The sequence below is a fragment of the Abramis brama genome (genome assembly GCF_963993115.1).
Source record: "Abramis brama genome assembly, chromosome: 3".
Lineage (NCBI taxonomy): Eukaryota > Metazoa > Chordata > Actinopteri > Cypriniformes > Leuciscidae > Abramis > Abramis brama.
Window position 1 is genome coordinate 54,058,410 of NC_139965.1, and position 12,760 is coordinate 54,071,169.

A 12,760-nucleotide genomic window follows, 5' to 3' on the forward strand; every position below is an offset into this window, starting at 1 on the left:
TATTTCGAGGAGCAACGGATGGAATACTGTAGTAAGTTTTTTTCATTCTCAAGTGAATCGCGTTTCTGTGTGTGAATGAATGAACGGCAGAGATGCGCTCTGTTTACCACAACTCGCAAAAAGACTGTTTAAAATAGGCAAATTCACTTTATGACAGTAGGTTTCTTTGGTTTCCCCATACACAAAGCAGCGCTGCGCTTATAAACACTTCTTTATTAGGCCACATACATTTCTTTTCAGATAAATAGAAACGCCATTGAAACTTTTCTGAAGATAGCCACTTCCTTTCAGACATACATTTATTTAACCCCCCAAAAATAAAATATCCTCGGATTTGCACAAATCACATGAATGTTCTATTTCAGGGGTTCTCAACTCTGGCCCTTGTGGTCCACTTTCCTGCAGAGTTTAGCTCCAACCTTAACCCCCTGGGGTTGGCGATCACGCCGGCGCGATAGGCTTGCTTTTTTTTCTTATCAGTGCAAAAGAGACTCAAAATACTCTGTTGATTTTGAGCTTACATACTGTATAAGTGTTATACATCATTCGATCCTGTTAAGTGTCTATTTTTTTTTGTGTGTGTATACTCTCAATAAAAACAATGTGTTGTGCTTTTTGCCAAATAAAGAAAAATAAACTTGATGCGAGTTCTGCCTTGCTTTGTTCTAATCGTGATATGCAATAGTGTCTGTAAACCGCAAAAAGACTGTTTAAATATGAATCGCGTGTCTGTGTGTGAATGAATGAACTGCACAGATGCGCGCTGTTGTTTACTACAAAACAGCTTGCATCTGTGCCGTTTAGCTTTTACCAAACTATATTGCTATAGGCTACTGAGATGAGTAAAAATCGACTGAAATACGTTGAAATAAAATGTCTTTGTATAAGCAACGTATTAAACTGCAAATTAACATTTATATACTAATATATCATAAAAACGATATGATACAGACGAAATATGAATGTTTAGACAAGATTTCGTTGATTAGTTTTGGATAGATTATAAAGTTTTTACTGTAAAAAAAGATTTCTTACAGTCAATTTCTGCTCATATGTTAAATATATAGTCTGTGATGTTTTGTCAAAAATAAAGTAGGTATATTGAATTATCAACTAAGATGTTATTATAGTGTTTGTTCCAATATTCAAACTAATGAATCCTTAACTTTGAAATATGTATGAAAAAATGTATACTTTTTACAAAGAAAGATTACACTTGAAATATTGTTAAAATTGTAATTGTTGTTGATTTACATGTGACAAACTTTTAATAAAATAGCAAAAAAAAATATTTTCAAGGTAGATGTAAGCAACATCTTAATAGGTCAATATAAGTCTTCTCATTAAATTATTTATTATTGTTTTTTATTAGTGACACATTTGGGGAGAGGATATATTCCAAAACTTTCTGAAAATACAGTATTAAGATTAACTGCATAGTTACTAGAAATGTTTACCTTGGATATTATACAATTTGCATACAAAATAAGTCCTCACATTCTTTACTTGTGGTACTCTCAGTGACACACCTGAATGAAAGGCTCATTATGCAGCTCATTATGCGGGTCATTGTCTTCTCAGGTGTGAATCACAGCATTATTCATGATCATTCACGCCCCCACGCATATTACCTTTCCAAACAAAACGTGTCTTACAAAGTTTAAATCAATGTTTGTTTTATGCGAATGATTAGGCAGGATGATTTTCATATCATTTTGAAGCAAAAACTCTGGGCGACAACATCCATTAGTCAAAAGTCTTGTGGACACATATTTAGTATGTGTTTTGTGGCCTTATTTCAGAAACTTTCATTTTTAGTTTTTTCAATAACCATGCATAAACATTATTCTCTCAAAAATACAAACATGTACATACATGTTGCTCACATATTATGGTAGCCCTGTTTGTGCTGAATACAGTGTAATGACACCTTTGCCATGAATATGTTTATAAGCAACTGAAAAAAGCACAAATGTCAGGGCATGTCAGGGCAGACCCCAGAGGGTTAAGGGGCAACTAAGAAGACCTGCTCCTTCTCCTTCCTGACATAGCACAGTGTTGTGCAAGAAGGCTCACTGGGGATTTTTAATGCATTTTGCATAGACCCCGGGGTCAGCTGTATGCCAGTGTCTCCGTGTTTCAGGGAGTAAACAACTGGCAAGGGGACGAGTTCTGAGAGGCAACAGATGTAACTGTGCGGCCCCTTAAGTGATCCCGGAACAGCTGGACTGCCTGGGGATGGAGTCTCCATTCTCCTCGGCTACAGGCTGTCGTGAGGCCTCCTGGGCGGCACGATTGAGCAGGCTGGAACTTAATGTGGAAGAAGCGACCTCAGAAACTTCTGATTCCATAGGAGGAGGTGGCGGGCGGGTTGTGACATGCGAGGGAAGCGTATGAGCAACGGTCACTGTACTGAGCAGTGCAGGCTTGCTGAGCAGCGGCATCAAGCAAGGGAACTGCTAACAACTTGAGGCAATGGATGCTAACGCAGTGGGAGGTTCGCCCAGACCCCGTTACTGCATGCCCGTTATACGTGGCCCCTAAGCTGGTGTTTAGCAGACACTTTTTCTAGGAGCGTTTGGCCTGGAGAATCAAAAGGTCTGAACACGGCTGAGAGTTTGGCGGCAGGCCGGGTGTTGTTAACACACGGGGTGTGCCACTCTGCCACTCTGGGGACTCGGCCATGAAGCCAGTGTTGAAGCAGTCTTCATATGGAGGAAGCTGGTTATATGCGGCCTCGTCTACCATATGCCCCAGGAGCCTCTGAAAATTTCAGTTCGACCCCTTCTCACTTCTGTGAAGCACCGACCGGACACGGACACCAGAAGCCGGGCTTCATATCGGCTGGAGGAACGGCTCAAATCGCATCCTTCACCAGTAAGAATGGGGAAATTGGTGAGACCAGGAATCGAACCTTGTCCGAATCTGCCATAAGGTGGACATCGCCAGACCGATCACCCACGCCATGACACTCTTGCCCCAGAGGGCAAAGTCGGATGCGGTGCGGAGCTCACCTATGAGCACACAGTCTGGGCTACCCTCGTGCATGTCCATGAGTGCCCTGGCCTGATAGACCTGTAGCAGCACCATGGTACGCAAGAGGAGGCGGCTTGCCCAGAGGCTTTGTAAGCTCTGCCCGTCAGAACGGACGAGAACTCAGCGGCCTTGGGGGGGGGGGGACGAGGAGACGAGGTGCACCTGTGTCGCGACAGACCGCTCCACTGGAGGGATAGCCTCGCAACCCTTCACTGCTCCTCCGTCAAGGATAGTGAGGGGGGAAAAGCTATTCGGGCAGTTTCTGGCAGAGAAAGGTGCCGTCCATGACCTGGTAAGCTCTCCATGCACTTCGGGAAAGAAAGGGACTTGGGCGGCGAGCTGATAACCAGCACGGCCCGTCCCGAGATTCCAATCATCCAACCGAGTCTGTTCAGGACATGGTGGAGGATTCCACTCGAGCCCAACAGCCACGGCAGCCCGTTTCAGCATAGCTGATGTTTCTGGATCTGGCTCGGGCAACGTTACTCTCCCAGAGGGAGATAACGCAGCCGAGTCATCATTTCCAGAGGTCAGCTCACCCTCTGATGCTGCAATCGCCATCCTGTCCTTTGGAGGGGCCCTGAATGAAACAGCTGGTCGGTCCATTACAGAGGGACCAGCACGCTCAACGGGGGGCTCCACCGGCTGCGATGTGATAGAGGAGTGAGGGGCCCACAGGGATTGGTTTCCGGGCGGGGAAGCCTCACTATGATCCTCTGATCACCCATCCCACATGGCGCCGTAGCGGGGCGTGGTAATGGGGACTCCACCTTCATGCATGAAGGCGAGTCTCGATCTCAACACCGCGATAGTCATATTCTCGCAATGAGAACATGAACTATCCACAAAAGCTGCTTCAACGTGCTGTATATATATATATATATATATATATATATATATATATCTCTTTTTTTTTTTTTTTACAAACATGTGATACAACTATTGTGACCGTCCATTTGGGGGGACAGGGAACGATCGCATCCAGAAACTTACGGGTGGAATGGCATCTTGAAAAATGACGGAGGGTGGAGCGTGTAATGCAATATACGCATACCAATGTACATTGGCTCGTTTTAACAATACTCGAAGATGACGGGCTCCCTAAACGTGATCCCAATCAGTCGGCACGTCGTCTATGTCGAATGTGAGCGACTGAAAGGGAACAGCTTGTCAGACACTTGTCATTCTTTATACATTTGAGTGCATGATATTGATATATTTGGTACATGCTGCTCTTTTCTTCATGAATTTGCTAGTTCTAGCTCTTTAACATAGAAGCCTAATTGCTAGAACATAGTACAGATTTCTCCACTGAATATTAATTATTATGCTGTAGCTGGTTTAAGCATATTAATTACAACATAAATTACAAAATAAGCATCATGTAAGAGTTTGATTATGATCTAATCACTATTTTATTGTAAATGCGCATCTATTTAGGTTTATATTCTTTCCCTCCTATAGGTCTAATTGCCACTAACGCATGGTACAAACAGATTACTCTATTCGATATGAATTAATATATGCTGACATTACAAAATACAAGCATATTGTGCAAATGAATAAGCATTTATTTATATCTGCATCCTGTAATAATGAAAGTTTCCACTACTATTTTTACTTAATTTTTTTATTATTTCTTTTATTTTTATTTTATTTTAAATATGCCTCTATTTAGGCTTATATTCTTTCCCTCCTATAGAAACCTAATTGCTACTAACATACATAGTGCCATCAGATTTCTGGTTCAATAATGCTTGACAGCTATAGAGACAAAGCAAGTGCATCTGTCCTTTTGAAATGAACATACTTCACATGACAGGGTGCTGATGTAGGTTGGATAATCCCACCTCCAACCCCAACCACCACCAGGGGAAAGTTCAGTGTGAGATGTCTAAAAGTTCATGGTCTAAAAGTGTCGGAAGTCTTCTGTGTTTAGTGAGGGGTGTTTGGAGCTTTAACCCTAAAATCCTGAAGGGTTCATATGCCAGTGAATCTACAGCCCAGAGGGTCCACCTGGCTGCTGAGAGTCAGAAATACATACAAGGTGTGTGTGTGTGTGTGTGTGTGTGTGTGTGTCTGTATAAAAAGGGTGCCAGCAGCTGTCAGGAATCATGTCATCATTAGAAATGTTTCTAGATGTGAAGCTATTGTGCTTTGTGCTTGAGGCAACACTAATGCTTCGCTGAGAAAGTTGTCTCTTGCTCTCTGGCTGGTGTGTGTGTTGTAGAAGCATTAATGTAACATCTGTCTTAATGTGTTCCTTGAGGACTTTTGGGAGACATTTATATGGTACGGCTAACAAGCAGTTACGTTTGTCAAGTAAGTTTCACAAGCATGCAATATAGTCATTACTTAGGCTACCTCTTGCCTTCCCGCTCGTCAAAGATTTGCCGCGCTCCATGCGAACTGTCACACTTTACGGCACAAGGGATACACTAGGTTTATTAGGGTAGCAGTGCGTAAGGCGGGTGTCAAGATCGAAGTGAGATGAAATTGCATGAATTTTTTTTTTTGTCATTTTTTCCAAGTCAATTTGTTGCTTTTGTCAATCCCGGAGGAGCGCTGAATGTGTCACGTCAGCTGTAATTGCTGTGGACGCTGAAAACCCCCCCGTGGCTACGACACAAACACACCCTCATGGTTCTCTCTCGCTCTCTTTCTTCAGCTGCTGCCAATCTCAATAAAAGCCGGAGAAACCGCCTGCCTGGCTGTCCGGACCAGCGGACGCCATCTTGGCTCTGGTTTTGACAGGTTACAAGTTTGACATAACAGGGAACTCGCAGCAGGCTCCTGGTTGTCGCCGCTGATGCAGTGAGATAAGAAGTAATGAGAGACATCACATGCCGCTTCTGCGAGTTTCCTGTGCCCGAGACCGAGACACAACGTTGGGGTCTGTAGGAAGGGAACGCAGGTAGTGAAGGTTCATGTCAGTCTGCAGGAGCCCATGTCGCCAGCAAGAGGCCTTTCTGCGCTTTTTAATTAAACATACAGGAAATTTAACAGAGCTGAGTACATGATGTCCTTTACAAATCCCTGTAAGGTCATTGCTACTGTGCAATAAAAAACCAGAGGCTTCAAATCATTCAGTGGTTTATATACACCACCAGTCAAAAGTTTTGGATCGGTAAGATTTTTAATGTTTTTAAAAGAAGTCTCTTCTGCTCACCAAGGCTGCATTTATTTGATTAAAAATACACAAACACACAAAACTGTAATATTGTTAAATATTATGACAATTTAAAATGTTTTCTATTTTAATATATTTTGTAATCAAAACTGAATTTTCAGGATCATTACTCCAGTCTTCATTGTCACACGATCCTTCAGAAATCATTATGCGGATTTGATGCTCAAAAAACATTCATTATTATAATCATGTTGAAAACAGTTGTGTACAATTTTATTTCAGGATTCTTTGATGAATAGAAAGTTCAAAAGAATATGCAGCATTGGAAATATAATCTTTTGTAACATTCTAAATGTCTTTACTGTAACTTTTGATCTATTTAATTCATCCTTGATGAATAAAAGTATTGTTTTCTTTTCCCCCATTTTTTTTAAATTAAAATTCTTACTGACCCCAAACTTTTGAACGGTATAGTGTAATGTTACAAAAGCTTTCTATTTCACATAAATGCTGTTCTTTTGAACTTTCTATTAATCAAAGAATCCTGAAATAAAAATGTAAATAACTGTTTTCAACATTCAATTTCTTGAGCATCAAATCATTATATTAAAATGATTTCTGAAGAATCATGTGACACTGAAGACTGTAATGATGCTGAAAATTCAGCTTTGATCACAGGAATAAATTACACTTTACTATATTCACATAGAAAACAGCTGTTGTAATAATATTTTACAATATTACTGTATGTATATATATATATATATATATATATATATTTTTTTTTTTTTTGGTAACACTTTATTTTACAGTGTTCTTGTTACATATGTTACATGTACTTACCATAGTAATAACAGTAAATTATGCATAATTACATGCAACTAGCCCTCAACCAAATCCTAATCCTACCCTAACCCTATAGTAAGTACATGTAGTTGCTTATTACTCAGTACTTAAATATATAATTACACTGTAACAATGACACCTTAAAATAAAGTGTAACCTATATTTTGTATTTTTAATCAAATAAATGCAGCCTTGGTGAGCAGAAGAGACTCCTTTTAAAAACATTACAAATATTACCGATCCAAAACTTTTGACTGGTGGTGTATCAATGTTACACTAAAAACTAGAGCACCCTGAGATGTGTTATTCGAAAGGGCTTGATGACATGCACAAACTGACAGTGATAATTCCAGCGTTCATTAAGTCATTATTGCTGCAAGATGTGGATAAACTGACATTTACTGATTAATGCTTGCTTGTAATTTTGGCGACGGTGCTAAAGAGGCATCTACGGTTGGTCTTGTCTTGTTTATAAGCAAGCAGAGCTGATTTGTTGTGTAGGAGGTTGTCTTTCAACACAAGGTAAAGCATTTCAAGTGGAACATCATTTTCTTTTTCATTTGTATGAGGCTTTATTTGAGCGATGAAGTGTGTTCATTGAGCTGAAGCTGCGTCAGGGCTCCATTTTCACCTGGAAATAAAATGAAAATGAAAATTCTGTCATCATTTACTCACCCGTTCCAAACCTGTATGACTTTCGTCTGTGGAACAAAATAGATAAAAATGTTAAATCAATAAAGTTCAATTATTGTTTTAAGAATCTTTTGTCATGCTTTAAAGAAGTACAATTATTTTGATTTGTTGACTAACATAATGTAAGTACTTGATGCAGTGTGTTATGTGATATTACATTTAACGTTCATATATTTTAAATGTACTAACTTGCATCTTCTTCATTATACGTGTAATTACAAACATATTTAAATATATGACATATACAAGTTTCAACAGAAGTGACATTAAACATATTTTAGTTTACCATAAATGCTTGGCAGTGTACCTGAACCATATTTATAGACATATAAATATGTGCTTAAGTCTTACCTAAGTGGGTCAAAAAGCACTGTAAATATTGCTTAACTATAATACAGTTTCATTTAATTGTGATTAATGTACAACTGTGTCCGAAAACATTGCACTGACTTTGCACTTAAGTATATTCTTATATGATTTCAATAATAAGCACACTTTTTAAAAGTGTGCTAAAGTTTAATTTGCATTCACAAGGGTTCGCATATTGAGTATATTGGCAAAACAATTGAAACATTCTTCCAAATATCTTTTTTTTGTGTGTGTGTTCCACAGCAGAAAATCAGTCCTTGGAATGAGGGTGAGTAATTGAAAACAGAATTTTCATTTTTGGGTGACCTTGGTTTGACTTGGTTTATTGAGGCATTAGTTTTCAATAGTCTAATGGTCTAATCAATCATGTTTTTCTTTAATATGTTGAATGTGGCTATTAAGGTTCTGGTAAGTAAGATGACAAGACATTTGTCACATTACCAAAGCAAATCCCTCTTTTGGACAACACCTGAAACTGTTTTTAGAAAGATGGAGAGTAAATAATCCTGTCATAAAATACCTATAGATGTCTCCTAACGCACACCGAATGGAGCAGAGGGAGGATAGACGGATCTGCTAGAGGTGAGATATGATTTATAGCCATTGTGGAGGTCACAAGCGAGTCAGCTGTTAGTATTTTGACCAGGTGGTTGAGGACAAAGAGGGCATTCCCCCTCTAGAAAGGCCTGGAATCGAGTCTGCGTATAGTGTGAGGGTGTGTTTAAATTAGCAGCCCTCGCCATATCACAAGGACACTTGTTCTCACGCGCGGAACGCCGCTGTTCCTCTGCGGATGCTCATTCCATATATGTACATAACAATTATAGCAAGTTTTCTCCCAGAGCGTTCCACAGCATGCTATTCTCATAAACTGGAGGTCCGCTCGCAAGATTGATAATAGGCTAAAGGACTGGCTCATTAACAGAGCCTATTAACCATGTCCGTGTGTGCGTTCCCCAGAGCAGTGTGGGGCAAACTGGATGGACATGCCACAATATGAAGACTAATTACTTTTAAAAACAATTAATATTATATAGTTGATGTAGAAATAATAAGAAAATTGAAAAAATGAATGTAAAATATAATACTTATTTATTTATTATATTTTATATAACTATAATAGTCATAATAATATTCAATAATAATAACAACATCAAACACAGTTATGCAAATATTAAAAAATATATATATTATTATTATTGTTATTACCTGCCATGTTCGCAAGTCATATAATAATAATAATAATGAACACAATTATGCAAATAAGTAAAAATATTAAATTATTATTATTATTATTATTATTTCATGCCATGTGTGCAAGTTTTTAATAATAATTAGAATAAACACAATTATGAAAATATGTAAAAAAATATATATTATTATTATCACCTGCCATGTTCACAAGCAAAATAATAATAATAATGAAAATTATAATTAATTCAATTATGCAAATAAATAAAACAGATTTAACAATGTTATTATTATTAGAAATTGCTGTCAAGTTTGAATGTAATAATAATAATAATACATTATTAATAATTATATAATTACACTATTATACACATTAAAAAAATATTATTTAATATTATTTTCCTGCCATGTTTGCAAGTATTTACTACTACTACTAGGCCTACTACTACTACTACTAAAAATAATAATAAACAAATATGCAAAGATGTAAAATGTATTATTATTATTATTATTTATATTTATAAAGCATTTACTGTTCACATAGTTTCTAGTCTAATTTTAGAAGATCTCAGATGTTAGAACAACAACACACAACAGAAACTTTTAAAACAAGTATTTTGATATTTTTTGTTTGGCTGAGCTGGTGTGATTTATCTCAAGTGAAACATAAAACCACAGGCCTCCCATGTTTTACACAGCTATCTCATGCTTTTGTTGTGTCTGCACGACACGTCTGTATTTTCAACCCTTGACCTAATGCATACAGATACCAAAATGTTGACAGACGATGCCTGTCCAGAGATTTGAGTAAGGAAGAAAGAGCCGGAAGCTTTTCTTGTTTGTGTCTTACGCTGTCTTTAAAGCAGCATATGGCCACAAAGCTGTAAAACCTTGGAGCCGGAAAGAGACAGGTGGCTTCCACTCTGCTGTTCCTCAGCAGACCTCTTTCAGGGTTGCCATGTTGTTTTTGTGAAACACATTAAAGAGTTAATGCAAGAATACCACTACATTGTACATTATGCTCTCACACACACTCCATTAATCATAACAATATAATGAAACACAATTAAAAGTTCTGTACATACATTCTATAATAAGGAATTTAAGCTTAAAGTATACCTCTGATCAATAATTACTGTAAAACATATTGCAAACTAAAGCAAGCATTTTGTGTGAATGTGTGTTCAATGATACAGAAATAAAACAAGTATTAACGCCAGTTTTGTGATGTCTGTTTAATTCATCACTTGTTTGATGTGCACTGTGGGTGGGTTGATGATGAAAGCTCTTGAATACTCTTGCTGAGGTTTACTACTGCGGTTACACCTCGGCTTTTATACTGTATGCGTTGATGCGTTGAAACTCTGACTTTAGATATTAGTGGGATGAGATGCGTTCTGTCGAGGCAAATCAAAACAACATCTACTGCATTTTTGTGTTTCATTATTGAAGAATAGTATTAACATTCAGATTCTTTTAGAAGTGTTAGAACTTGTTAAAATTAGTAGTTTTAGTTCAGCCATGACAACTCTAGGGATGGTTTATTAATGTAACATTTTATGTAAATGGAATCCACATAGGTTTGGTCTTGGTGGGCTAGATCTGCTACGCTGCTGCAGGCATGACTTGCTTCTGCTAAATGCTCAGAACATAAAATTAAGGAAAACATGCTGGTGTTGCTAGAGAGAGGGAGACCCCTCCCCCACCCCCACCCACCTCCCAAATTTTTGTGTCCACGCGGATGGTGTGTATAACAGTGCATTTACTAACCCTAGGTGTATATGACATTCTTCTTTCAGAGTCATACGAATACCACCGGAGTTATATAAAAAAATATCCTGGCTCTTCCAAGCTTTATAATGACAGTGAATGGCTGTTTCTGTTTTGAAGTCCATAAAAGTGCATCTATCCATGATAAAAGTGCTCCACACGGCTCTGGGGGGTTGATAAAGGCCTTCTGAAACGAAGCGATGCGTTCGTGTAAGAAAAATATCCATATTTAAAATTTTATCGACTAAAATAACTAGCTTCTGGCAGACGGGCGTACTCATCGATAGCAGAACCATTTCGGGTTCTGTTTGAATAATCTAAAGAACCCTTTTCTACTGTAAAGAACCTTTTGTGCAGTGGGAAGATTTCTTGGATGTTAAAGGGTCTTCATATAACCATATGTCAATAAAGAGCCTTTATTTTTAAGAGTGTGAGTGCAGTGTGAAGTTGTAGATTGTTGATTTATGAAAGGCAATTTCTAGAGAACATCTGGAGAATCACTGGCAAGAAATATGTGAAGAGGAAGCCCCTTAGTTTACACTTCCCTCTCTCTTACACGTGTGAAAGCCCACCACCTCTCTTCACATCCCAGAGGTAATGCGCCATACTCTCATAGCTGTCAGTATACCGGACTGTCTTTCCCAGCTTCCGCTGAGCCACATGGGTGATAATTAATGCATTTGTGTCTCCTTACTCTTCACTGACACATATTTCCTCATTTTACCCATATTTCCACATTCATTATAGTGTCATTAAGACATTAATTCCCCCTGCTGTGTTAACCTTTTTGCTCGTGCTACAGCAGGGGCCCATTGCAATGCTTCAGCAGGCTCCTACTTTACATAGTGCACGAGTTGTACCATTGAAATGACTGGGCTGTTGATGGGCTGTTATATAACCGGCGTGTTAAAAATAAAAGCGGTCAACGCGTCTTTTCGCCCCATTTGGTCCCTGGGAAATTGGGTGCACCGCAGCAGTTAGCCATAACGTGTGAATGTCAACTTTGGATAATACTCTTATGATGGCGACATCTGTGGTACAAGTTTATAAAAAGAGGTACACACACACACACACACACACACACACACACACACACACACACACACACACACACACACACACACACACACACACACACACACACAGCCTCAGATATAGAGCTGAGCATGCATACACTTCCTGATCTTAGATATGGGGCAGCATGTGGCCTATATGTGTGCCAACGGTATTCCTTTATGAAGGACAGGAGGTTGTGTGTTAAAAGTAGCATTTAAGGAGTCATTTATCAGCACTTATGCTTTTAGCAGTGCTAGGTCTACTGTTGGGGAAACAGGGTGAATTTGTTCATCCTCCTACTGTGATAAATGGCTTTTTAGAATTCTTAAAGTGTACTTAATGACACCAAGGTGTCAAGTCTACATACCCCATGCTGCTCTCAACACCATCTTAACATTATGGACATGATGTGAAATGCATGTGAAATCCATCTTCTATGTCAAAACTGTGCCGTAGAATAAACCTCTCTGTGGAAATCATGTCTATATCAAGGCTTTGGTAATGCATTATAAAAGCATACATTTAAAAGTCACCTTCTAAGCTCTGATCACCATGATCTACCACATAAAGTTAAATATGAATGGGCTAATACCAGCCTATGGTCTTCATTGGCTGCCCGCGAACAACGTATACTTTGACCCAATCTCAAAAACTGTAGTTGTAGCTGAG